This window comes from Cydia pomonella, chromosome 1 (genome assembly GCF_033807575.1).
Source record: "Cydia pomonella isolate Wapato2018A chromosome 1, ilCydPomo1, whole genome shotgun sequence".
In the NCBI taxonomy this organism is placed as follows: domain Eukaryota; kingdom Metazoa; phylum Arthropoda; class Insecta; order Lepidoptera; family Tortricidae; genus Cydia; species Cydia pomonella.
The window spans coordinates 13,971,672-13,985,808 of record NC_084703.1 but is presented as its reverse complement, the minus strand read 5'-3'; positions in this window follow the sequence as shown (position 1 = coordinate 13,985,808).

Here is a 14,137-nt window from a genome sequence, read left to right as displayed (position 1 = left end):
TTTCATTTTGTTTTAGTGTTTGTTGTCATAGCGGCAACAGAAATACATCTCCTGTGAAAATTTCAACTTTCTTACTATGACGATCATGAGATACAGCCTGTTGACAGACAAGCAGACAGTAAGACAGATAGACGGACAATGGAGTCTTAGTAATAGGGTCCGTTTTTTACCCTTTGGGTACGGAACCCTAAAAATTAATTATTATTTTGAAATTGACCATTGCATTTCGCTTGCGCTTATTTACTGGTACGAGCAGTGTATTGAGAGTAATATTGTATAAATAACAGATGACTGAGCTGTGTGTGCACGTGGGGCGCATCGATTCGGTACTATCGGAGCGGTCAAACGATTCGGAAAGTAGCAACTATATAAATATAGATGAAATTTATTGTTAACTGCTAGATTGATGAGGACTATTGCTATAAGCGAATGTCGAGTGGTAGGAGATTGGACACGATCGACCGATACGCGCAACTGCTTGGTAGGTATTCGCCTGGGAATTTTGTTTAACCCGAAATTTAATAGTAAACCTAAATTGCCCACATATTTATTGTCTAGTGTTAGTCAAAGGCAAATAGGGATTCCTCGAACCATCGTTTATACATATACGTGGCACTATAGTGGCATGGTTTACTCGTCCAAGGTGACAGCGGACTAAACGGTGTTTCTGTTTTTGTGCCTTTAATCTAAATCTATTCAAATAAAATGACGATATTTTACGTAGTTAGGTATTTACCTAAAGAGGGAATATTTATGCTGATTATTTTTGACAGTCAAGCTTAATTTATTCACCATAAAACAGAAAATGTCATTGTCCCAACTTTGGTACTTTTGAACTGATATTTTTTGCTTGGAAGATAGGCGCGCGCACTGATGTGGGACGCCACTTGCATATTTTGCACAGACTCATGGGCGGCGGCGCACGTCGTTTTTAGTAATTAGTTTAGTATAAGAGCCTTTTCAGATAATAGTATACCATTTTTGGAAAACATTTGGGTTATTTCTACTCAGAATAATGAGGATATCGATTTAAAGAGGAAAAACATAAACATTTTATATGGACCATCCATCCCTCATTCATTCTTCTTTCTCCGTTCAAAAGACAACATACTAAATTAGTTATTTATTATGAATAGCACGAAATTTTGAGGTAAGTAATTTTTAGTGTTTCATAATCACACTATTTGGAAAAAAACAATTTTCAGTGATATCATCTATTTACCACCATGTAAAACCATAATTGTTTGGAATATATGACATAATAATAAGACTTTTTATCGCCGTGAGAATGCCGTAGTCATCTTGCTTAGAAATAAAGTAACAGTCGTTTAAAATTGAGTAAAATTAAAAAAAAATAGTAAATGATAATTTTTTTCTGATTAGATTAGATAAGATGGTTTATTTCATGAAAGACAATTACATAATAAGTTGTAATTGTTTTTCATGATGTCAAAAATATAAGAATGTACAGTTTGTTCCTAGCCATTGGACAAAGCCGAAATGTACATAATATATGCATTAGGGTATTTAGAACCAGTGTACAAAGTATCACAACAGCCGATGTAGCGGTTTCGAAGAAATTGACAAATTACCAATTTTTACTTTAGAGCAGCCTGTATGTGTTAGTAGCTCCTAAGGTAATATCCTCAAAGAATAGTACGGAACCTTCTTCAACCTTTTTGATTATATATTTTTTTATTTATGACACTAATAAGCTTGTGACTTTTGAAAAATGTCATCATTATCAAATATTTCGAAAAAGTTGTCAAAAACACTGCCAAAGATTAACACAGTCTGTTTCTTTTTGTTCGAAAAATTTATTTTTTTATCTTTTGTTCTAATTAAAAAAATATTAACGTCAGAGCATTCCTGAGAAGTAACCCTTCGTGGGATTTTAGGGTTTGTCCAATGGCTAAGGTCATCCTGTATATCATGATCGTAAAAATAAAACAAAAACGAAAATAATCTTAAACGAGCAATTCTTGTATATATATACATCTATTTCTATGTATAGGTATATATCTATTTCGGGATCACGGAAACGGCTCTAACGATTTTGATGAAATTTGCTACATGGGGGTTTTCGGGGGCGTTTTATCTCTGGGAAAACGCGCATTTTTGGGTTTTTATTTGTTTTTATTTCGCCTTCTGCCATCTGTTAATTTTTTTCCATACTAGCATACCTGCTGCAAAGTGAAAGAAGGATCAAAGTCTAATGGCGTTCTAAAAGTTTTAATCACGTGTCGAAAGATGGCAGTAAATTTACTGTGGCTACAAAGTATTCTTTGACAATACTTGCGTGCTGTAAGGTTAAAATTGAGCACAATAGTGGAACTAGCGGCAATACGGACGTACTAAATAGCCGTCAGTTTGACATTTGAAAATTAAACTAATGACAAATAGGTTTTGTAGTCAGATCACGGAATTTGTAAATTACGTGTGGACATCGAAATGCCTAGGAAACGTTAAAAAAAAAACATTTACTTAACTTTAATTTACGCAATCAAGACCCATCTTAATAAAACATCGAAGAAAATCCTCCCAAGCAGGATTCTCTAATTTCTCCCAGTCAAGAAACGCTGCCTTTAGTTTGACCTACGCGTGCTGCAAAAGAAAATAGCATACAAAATTTGTCTATAATTCTAAGAGAAGAAACAACAGAATCACTTGCATGAGTCATACCGTGCGGCCGGTGAAAGTATTGAACAGCATAAGCATCGTCTCGGAGATTTGCGGCAGCGTGCGACGCAGCGTGTGGCCAGTGAGAGCGTCGAACAACGTGAGCAACGACTCGCTGATATGCGGCAGCGTACGGCACAACATGTGGTCAATGAGAGCGTCGAACAACGTGAGCAACGACTCGAAGATATGCAGCAGCGTACGGCGCAACGTGCAGTCAATGAGAGCGTCGAACAACGTGAGCAACGACTCGAAAATATGCAGCAGCGTACGGCGCAACGTGTAGTCAATGAGAGCGTCGAACAAGGTGAGCAACGACTCAAAGATATGCGGCAGCGTACGGTGCAACGTGCAGTCAATGAGAGCGTCGGACAACGTGAGTAATCCCTCGAAAATATGCAGCAGCGTGCATCGCGACGTGTAGCCAGAGAGAGTGTCGCTCAAGATGAGCACGCCTCGAAGATTCGCGGCAGCATGCGTCTCAACATGTGGCCAGTGAGAGCGTCGAACAACATGAGCATCACCTCGAAGATTTGCGGCAGCGTGCCTCGCAACGTGTGGCCAGTGAGAGCATCGAACAACATGAGCAACGCCTTGAAGATTTGCGGCAGCATGCGTCGCAACGTGAGGCCAGTGAAAGCGTCGAACAACATGAGCAATGCCTCGAAAATTTGCGGCAGCGTGCGTCGCAACGTGTGGCCAGTGAGAGCATCGAACAACATGAGCAACGCCTTGGAGATTTGCAACAGCGTTCATCGCAACGTGAGACCAGTGAAAGCGTCGAACAACGTGAGCAACGCCTCGAAGATTTGCGGCAGCGTGCGTCGCAACGTGTGGCCAGTGAGAGCTTCGAACAACATGAGAAACGCCTCGAAGATTTGCGGCAGCATGCGACGCAACGTGTGGCCAGGTGAGAGCGTCGTACAACATGAGTAACGTCTCGAAGATTTGCGGCAGCGTGCTACGCCACGTATTACCAGTGAAAGTAATGAACAACGCGAGCACCGGTATCCAATAGTTTTTTTTTTTCTACTTAATCATTATCATGTTATTTAAGTTCTACTCGTAGGTACCTAAATGTTTCCACTTCAGTCCAGCCAGCTCATGATAAATCTTAGTGTGTTGACCGCCGCACTGAAGTGTTTAAAATTAGAGACCTGGGTGTCTAATATGTTTTGTTCTCAGCCATCGTGTACCTTCCTGTCTAAGCACAATACGGTTCGAAAATCAATAAGTCACATCCAGAATAGCCTCTAAGACGTACAATTCTATTCGAATGAACATTCATGTGCGACCCACATCAAAGCTGACTATTTTTTTCACCAAAAATTTGATTGCAATATTAATATGGCAAATACACATTCGCTTAGTGTGTAACAACTTTATTCATTTTTATGTGGGACGTAAGATAAGAGCAACGTCAGTGACTCACATTAAAGATGTACTTTTACCCACGACGATCGTACTTTATACTTGTACATGACTAAAGTGATTTGGAAATAGAGGTGGATTGTCAAAGTAAACTTTGTAGCCATCTTTTCGAGCGATAGCGCCATATTTTTAGCCTATGCTATAGTAGATGACGATAAATTTAACACATATCAGGAAAAGAAGGTTCAAAGTCAAATGGCGCTCTAAAAGTTTTACGCATGTGTCGAAAGATGGCAGTAAATTTACTGCGGCTACTAAGTTTGTTTTGACAATCCACCTCTATTTCAAATTCTCTTTGATATGAGTAATATCTTAAAACTTAAATTGGGACCGGTTCCCGGTGTCTGATTGAGCTGAATTTCCGCATGCGTCCGTAATTTCTATTATGTACGAACAATAAAGGTCTCAGAAGTAGGTACATGATAGCCATGCGATATGCGATCATGCGAGCTTATTTATTATTGAATACTACTTAGCTTTGCGCTTAGCTGTTATATTTATTTATCTATTGTAAAAAATCTCTTAAAGTATGAAACTAAAGAAGAAAGGGAAATCCATTTGTTTTTAAGGAAAAATAACCTTAAAACGACAATAAGTCCTAATCTTAAAGTAGTACCTACAATACTACGCAATATAAAGCTATTAAGACACTTAATAAACTCCCAATTCGCCTAAAAATTTTCACATCACGAATTCAAAACAAGTTAAGAAATTTGCTGTTGAAAGGCTTTGTTAAGTACTGGAAATACGCACGGTCTCCTCCCGGACGGAGACATTTACGATTTTGTCCCTCTTGCTTTTGAGTCGGCTTGGACCCTTATATACCGAGGCAAAAGGTTTTTTGAGGAACCTGGGTAAATGCTTGCGGGATTGGGGTTGCGATCCTAGGTCTAGTTCGTACCGGGTCCAATGTATATCGTTGGCTATTCAACGCGGGAACGCCGCTGGTACTTTGAGGGCGTTTGTGCTGGGTACTTAGCGGATTAGGATGTAGGTACCTAAACCTACATCCTTTCGTCTTTTTTGTGAAAAAAATAAAGAACGGACGTTGCGCGGGTTCGATGTTTTGCGCTTTTCAAAACAAAAATAAGGACGGGGAATAAGCAATACTTATATTAGTGCTTGTTTTCTCTATGTGATTTTTGTTGACATAAGAACAATCGGATGATAGACCAGGGGGGCGACACTTAGAAATGTAGTTAACATTAGTAAAGATGGTCGCGATTACTATTAATGGGATCCGATAACCTACTTTTACGTAAAGTTGACTACCGGTTTTGCAAACTACATCACCAGGTGTCACTATAAAATTGGTACAATTTAAAGGCATGAATACAACATTAAGAAGGTTGCATATACCTCGTATGTCGAGACCTATCTTTGTTCATAATGTTGTTACCTAGCAACTGTCGTTCACTGTCACAAAAAATGTAAACAGAGATATGATTTATATGAACTTATTATTTCTCTATTAATTTTAAAGTCCAAACCAGAGCAGAGTAAAATCGGAACAAGCATTAAACACGAGTCAAATACACATAGGGAAATTAGAATCCCAATAGTTCCAATGTTACAAAGCCTGGAGATTTACAATTTTAACAGTGTTCAAGGCAATGCCCGGAGGTTTAGATATTTTCGAAGGTAAGAAGAAAATACCATCCTTAGCGCTCATGAAGCGATGAAACAAGCGATGAATAATTTAATTTTGTTTACTGCAAACATGTTCGATGACACTCTGCCAAGATTTGTGCAATTTAATTCCGCCAAGTAAGACGCATCTATGGAGTAGGTGCATCTATGGAGGTACGTGTGTAGACAAGACATACGTCCTGTATACCTAAAATTCATTAGTACAAGAAGGACCCGAACCACGACATCATTACTTGTGTGTTTATTATAAAGAATATCTGGAGAGGATTTTTTACGGTGTTAGTGAGCGAGACGAAATTACCAGGAATTCTGCTAATGTGCCCTTTACCTGTCCTTATTTTAACTCCGGAATATCTTAAATTTAAGTCCAAATGGATGTTAAGGTCAAAGAAAAAACGCTCAGTTGAGAACTAGGCAAGTCAGTACTACAACAATTCAAGTACTAACAACACCTAACCTATTACTTATTTTGTATACCCAATTGAAAGCAATAAATATATACTTGCTTTATAAACTGAAATAAATGTCATATACTAAGAAAAAGTGACCAAGGCCTCAGGTGCCCCAGGCTGGAATCAAACCAGCGTCCTCTGCTATCGCGGCAGGTGCCTGAGCCACTTGGCCACCGGAGTCACGGCAGCATTGATCGAATTTTTCAAGTATTTGCATTTCTTACTGAAGGCTTATGGCGCCCCAAATATTTAATATTTGCTGAAAAAAAATTAATTTGTTCTAATACTTCTAATAGTATATACTTGCTTTGCTATAAAGTATGTATTTTTTATGGACTTCATGCTGTAATTTTTTTTTCTACTTGGGGGGCTTACAAGGTAATATTTTGTTTGATATCTTGTAAACAAAAAAACTACCAAAGTTACAAGAAATCAAACAAAAAATTGACTTGTAAACCGCCTAAGTAAACCTAATATTATGCAGTACGAAAGACCTACATATACGGATGCATATGTAGATGTGCACGCACACAAACATGGCTAGTTTTGTGTTACAAATTAGAGATGGCGCTTCGAAATTAGTTTCCTTAAAATGCTTCAAGGGGGCTCTCTTTTCTCTATATACTTACTTTACTCTTTGTGATAAGACCCACAAATCAGCCAGACCAGAGACAGACTTCTGAGGTCCATGGATAAGCCACTCATGGAGAGAAACTTATACGCTCTATGTAATACATAGTCGTATATGTATTTATAGGTACACATGCTGTCTGAAGGTCAAACTAGCTAGTGTAGCTATTAAAGTAAGTGATGGAAATGGAAAAATCCATAATCTAAGCGGATCGATTAGAACGAGCCGCAAAGTGTATAAGTGTACTTTCTAAGTTTAGAACTTAGCCCAGTAGTTACTGGATATTATAATTATATTGCATGGGTTAGTGAGAGCGTAGTACTATATTCGTTTATACAGAACAAACGTTTATACAGTGCAATAGTTATTTATTTCCCAAAGATTCCAAAATTGTACCACGAGCGTATTTTTTTTAGTTATAATGTTTGCTTCATGTTTACAAACACGTGTCTACTTTTACTCTCTACCTAATTGTTTAAAGCAGAGATTACATATGTAATGTTTTTATCTCGTTATAGTTTAAACTCACCTTCTCCCACATTCTAACTTAGTTTAGTTGTATTTAAAATGGTTGTACCTAATTATAATTTAATTCAAATAAAACTTAAGAACTAAATCTAAAAATAAATCAAACTAATCTTAAAATAAATAATTAAAAACTATCCCCCTGCGGCATGGTGCCGTAGATGCGGGCAGCATTTCCTCGTTGTATAGGAATACTTATTCTTTTTGCGAGGAAGCTGCCAGATCTACGATCACCGGTGGCGTCATTGTTCATTAATCCTTAAATAGAGTAGACGTTCGGACACCACGGGCCAAGGGTATCGACGTGAAAAGGTACGAAATTGTATTCGGGGCCGAGACCCCTATGTTTGGTCTTTTTAAAATTTTCGGCCGCCTCTGCCGCCGCGCCGATTTTTGCAGTTCTGCCGTAGAGATGAGACGGGGCTAGGGTATCTACACATGTGACGTCCCACACCAGCACGGAATTAGTGACATTCCGTCCGGTCTCTTACAATACCAGCAGGCTCGAGAAGAGCTGGCACGTTGAAGCTGGCAAGAGACCGGCGAAGAATATCGGCGTCAGGGGCACCTATGTGGAGCATAGACCCGGACGCCGAGTCGCAGGAAGGTCGCAACCCGCTGAGTGTGCGGTTCCAGAAATGTACCTGTGTGTACAGAAGGGAAGGCGTGTAGCCAGGCGCCGGATTCCCTGGTACCCGCCGTTAAGAGTCTGGCGCATGCGGAACCTGTGCAGCAACTTACGAGAGAGTCGTAGATAATTTTACAATGGATGACGTCCCAGGTGTTTTGAGAATTTAGATTAGTTGTGTTACATTTTATTGTGTTTTTCCTTTATTTTTATCGCTGGTTGCCCTGAAAACCAGTGCCATAGCTAAGTATCTTAGTCATCGGCATATGCTGAGCGGCATCCATTTTGGTGTAGAGGAATGGCTCTAAAATATGATGTATTTCAAGTTAAGTTTCATTGTACACCAAATAAACTATTTCTATTTAATGGTTCGATAAGAGGAATCTTGCGCGTTACGAATCCAAATGAACGTTATTTTATTACGTTAAAAGTCAATTCTACCAGTCAACATAATGAAACAAATGAAAATTAATTACTCTGCTACTCTTGTGCATAAAATGCAAATTTCATATATTTTGGCCTTTACGAGCTCATGCGATAAAAAGAATATAGTAGAATTAACTATCTGAAAATTCAAAGCCATGGAAAATGCGAAACCGACACGAATCAATTATTCACTACTTATATCATGATGTAAGACAAACAATTCTGAATAACACCTGATTAAAATACACTACCATCGTCTTATATAAACTTACCCACGCCACGGGTTCTAGGTTTTCAAATGAATCGAAAACCGGAAATAAACCGAAGCTAAAAAGCATTTTCGAAGAAAATGGTAAATAAAGAATAAGAATAATGATACTTTTAGGTGTAATGCCTGTTTCTAGAATAGGCATTTTCAGTAACACATTCATTGTTGTGTGGAATCGCAGATCTAAAGTAATGATCAATAAGATAACACTACATATATTAAACTAATAAATCGTATTATTGGGCCCTGACCAGTATGATATTGTGATCTATGGGCCAAATTCGGTCAGAGCAGATTAGATTGGGGATAGATAGAGAGGCTTCTTGGCACACAGCAATCTAAAGGCTGTGATTACCCCACACAGCTGCCTATACAGATAACTAGGTGGATACAGAACCTTCGCTTCAGAGTGAATACTTGAGTAGACATGAACCGACGCAATCGGTGACCGGCTTCGTACGAACTTTTGTCCATCCCGCGATCCAAAATACTGTAGGATAGTGATTTACTAAATCAGTTTACTTTTTTTTTATTCTAAGCACCTAATGAGTTTGCGACTTGTTTTGGCGATAAGTAAACGAAACTTGTTTTTGAGCAGAATTTCACACAGTAAAATGTTTCACTTTATGTATGTATGTAGTTATATAGTACATATTTCAATATTTATTTGTATTATTTATCTAAGTATATTTCTTGCATCAAAGCATATGAGTCAGTATTAACATGATATTGCAATAAGCAATCGTGTAAGTAACAACAATCAGTACCTATATATATTGGGTGTTTCCTGTAACACGAGCAAATAATTAAACCATGTATTGTACTCCTAAAACGATATAACTTTTGATTAACAACTTTTAAAAATTATGAAATCTTTAGATTTTATCTTTTGCATACATATTTAATATTATTTTTAATGTACGCTGACATCAAGGTGTTTGACGTTGCTTGTCACGCTTTAAACGTAACAAAATTCGCAATACATTGCGTCTTAGAATTAACTTCAATGTGTAATAAAAATTAAAACATAAGTTATTTTTAAAAGTTTCTGAACAAATGTTGGTGAGTTTGAGGTGTACAGCCTACAGTTTAATTTATTGCCCCTGTTACAGGAAACACCCGGTATAGTAGATCTGATATTATGTGAATCTGGGGCTTTGGGCTGGTGGAGTCATGGAGTGATAAAAGTTCACCTGATATTAGCTCAACTATATTTTTTTTGCACTTTTCTAGAATCTGCTGCTCCAGCAACAGCTCTGCTATTCCTTACGAGTGTAAGTATTTCTTAGAATTTTCTATTTTTTAAATAAGCAATATTAGCATCTCCTCCCTTTATATCTGTGACAAAATTATTTAATTTACCAAACAATGTTTGCTGAGAGCAAATTCGAGAGAACTCGACGAGTTAAAAACTTACTTTTCGAAGTCAGTAAAAAATATTAAAATAGACTACATGGATGCAGTATACATATAGCCCCTTATTCATAATCGTCTACTAAAGTTAACAAGCCGCTAATAATCATTTGTCCCTTTCCGACGTATTGCTATGATGGAAAGGGACAAACGATTATTAGCGGCTTGTTAACTTTATCAGACGATTATGAATAAGGAGGATAGTAAATAAATACTTAAATAATGATTGCAGCGTAGGCTATGGAAATACTGACGCTACGCGAGTCTCAAACACAAAAGCGCGGCAATCCAGCACGGTGCGCTGTGCTCAATGCTGATTTTAGCGATATTTCCGCCCCAGTTCCTTCATAAGCATTGCTCTTCGAATAAAGTGAACTAAATTATAAAAATTGTATGGCCTTCTATTTATGTCGATTTTACTACGATCATTAATTTTAGCTGTTTAAGACTGCGTCGACCGCCCAGTAGCGCCCTCATAAGGGGAATTGTGTTTTGTAAACAAACAATACATTTCTATAAAAATCAGTAAATTTATAATGTGGCCCAACTGATTCCCGAACTTTTGGTCTTTGTCACATACATAGTTTTTTTTTTTTGCTTTATCAACTAAGTGGCCACATTTTCCCGTTTAGGTGATAAAGTCAAAATGAAGTAATATAAAACTATATCACATATGTAGATAATAATTGGGGAGTAAGTAGTACAACAATATTAAAATACTGATTTATACATAAATTAACTGATTTGTGAGGAAACACAATTCCCGTGATGAGGGCGCCACTGGACGGTCGACGCAGTCGTAGTCATTTCTGTAAATTTATCTAATGAATATGTTGAACTACTTAAGTACGTACTTTTTAGTTTTGAACTATTATAAAAATGATAAAAATGACTCCTAATCCCAATATTTATTAAAAATTAATTTAATAATTAATAATATTTAATTATAATAATAATCCTGTGTATATATAATATAAAAAAAAATTGTGATTTCCAATGGAATGGAATGATACCTTAATAAAAGACATGATACCTTAATAAACTAAAATGCAAATAAATGCTCTTCTGATTTTATAACCCAGTGTTAAAAAATCGGAACGAATATTTTAAATGAAAGACATTTTGGATATGATCAATTGATCAATCGAGCCATTTTTAAGTTTCACCAAAGAGAAATATGGTTTATCAAAATAATAGGAGGTAGCATCTATTTTTATAAAACTGTAGCCTTACCACGAGTTTGACAATGACATATTCGCGAACGTTCACGTAAATTACTTTATATACATCTCGCTTGCACTAACATGCCAGTACAAGCGAGATGCATAGAAAGTAAGTTACGCACACGCTAGCGGATATTAGTTAGCCATAGGGATTGCAAACCGGATTGATTTTCAATCAGGCCGGATCCGGCCGGATTTTGGCCCTGACCCGGCCGGATCCGGCCGGACCGGATCCGGATTGGCATAGGAATATTTAAGTTAATTAAATGACATATTTTTCTAGCTGTTTGCGTAATACGTATTCCTAAATCTATAATTAGAAGTTAATAAATAATTTCATAACAATAAAATTGAACTTAGTAGTAAAAAGTGTTACAATGTCAATATCACTTTAAAAACAAAATTTGAAATCGGTTTTTTATTATATTTAACTATTTGCAAGTGCTCAAATTTTCGTTTACAATTATAAATTTGATTAGTTTCCAAAGCCTGATAAGTGGGAAATAAAACTTCTTGAAAGGACAAGTTTTCGTATCTGTTCTCTGATTGAATTCTTTGTAACGTTGACATCCATTCTAGTAACAAAATAAGGTATTTTACTTTTTATGCGCTCCAATATTACCTTGTTCTAATTTTTTTGTCCGAGAAAGTAGTAAACTGTAAGTATGATAAAAAAAAATACAGAAAAGTATATCAATTGGTCAAATTATAGGGAAAAAAACACGACACGACGATCTCATGCGCAAAATAATAGAGTTTAGGATTAAAAACCATCGCGGAATGGGACTTCCTAAGAAAAGTTACATGGATCAAATAAAGAATTGGCTAGACGTAGAGTATCACGTACCAGGAGATTAAGGAAATTGCATAAGATTGGATGAAATTGTAAAGGCTAAAAAATTCTCTCTTAAATTTGAATAGAAAAGAATCTATAATTTATCATATATATATAATCGGAGTAAACTAAACATTATCAATATGATCAAATATTCATTCACATATATTGATGAGCCCTACTCTAGTCGGTTGAGAACCACCGACTTAATCCTATCCATTTGTTTTGTTTTAATCTCCTATCACAACATTATGACATAACATAAACCTTCTCTTTAGCATAAATTAAAAATGCCTTCCATGGCATCTCCATCCTTAAATTTTTCCTTCTAATACAGTATTTATGTAATCGTCATATCGTGCCACCAATATGAAAGAAGAAGAAATCCTCTCCTGTTCCCAGTCATCGTCATGATAAATATATTTTTATCTCACCAAATTTAAACTTTTTAATTCGTTTTCTGTTCTGTTCAACTTCATACCTCTCATCCATCGCATTTTCCTCTTCTAAAATGCACAGCACGTGCTGTATTTAGGCGTTTTTTAGTTATACCGGATCCGGTAGCCCCTGAAAAGTGCCGGATCCGGCCGGATTACCGGATCCGCCGGACCGGATTGCAATCCCTAGTTAGCCACTGTTCGTTGAATTTGTGAATGTTAGCGAACATACAACTGCACACAAATGTGTCATGTTTTTTATACTCGTTTCATATCTAGAAATTGCCTATGCTATTGATTTCTTACTCTCACAAAAAGGGCTTGTTGCTAGGGACAGGGATGTTCGCATCCGTTTTTCACTTTAATAATAACCAATGTAGGCTATAATATAATATAATTAAAAAACAATAACTCTAACAATGGCGCCTTAAAAGTACAAGTACGTACATGAATATAAATTGACTTAATGAGTTGACAATTTGAGCGGAAGTAATGCTTTACATTTCGTTTGTTTACAATGTCAGCTGTAAAATGTTAACTTTACATAATTCGATCAGGTTATCCAAGGCAGTCGTGTCCCTTCGGCCGGCCTTGTGAACAAGCTTCGGCTTCGCCTTCCCCGCGCGCCTCACACGGCAACCCTAAGCTACTTTCTCACACAATGACACGTGCACAGACGTGCCGTTCACATAAAGAAACGCAAATAAAATTAGCTCAAGGGCAACCGTACCATTTCAAAGGTCCAAAAACGTTTAGAGTTTCTTTAACGAGGATAATATACTTAGATGTTCGTAGAGGAAGAACGCCTACCTACATCATATTATACATAAAAATTATACCGTATGTATTTATAATTATACCGTGTGTATTAAAATGATACATAAAGCAAAGTACGCGCCAGCCTTCGATTAAAACAGCAATTTGTGTGTGGTCTAAGGTTGAAATTGTAACGAATGTACTAAAGCTCTTGCGAATTCAAGCAATAGTTCCGAATTGCGCATGCTAAGACGGGTCCGTCGCAGAATGCGTCAAACATTTTTAGCGATACGAATGGCGCTTGATTTATTCCCTAAAAAATAAGGTAATTGGTGAGTGGATGTAGAAATGCCCTTTACTAAACGCCCTTTATGTACGTCTTCCTCTCTTCTATACCTCGTAGGCATAGCACAACAATATTTGTTTCACGGCACCCTCTCAACACTGAGTTGTGAACAGCATGGTAGCCTATTTAAGTAATACCTACTCTAACCTGATTTATCAATGGTATACCCAAAAGTCTCGTTTACACGTAGTACCTATGTAGTGACTTCCTTAAACAACTATTTGTCATGACAATTTATGAAGAAAATACGAAATTTATTTAGGACTGACCTTTCTTCAAAGCGTATGCTGGATCGGCTGATATCACTCCAGGCGCTCATCGAACGTCCACGGCCGCGGTGGTACGTGGCGGTGGGACGTCTCTCTAGTTCCACGTCGGGGGGGAAGTTGACCTTAGCCGAGCCCCGCGACGAGGGCCCCTCGGCGGACTCTCCACCG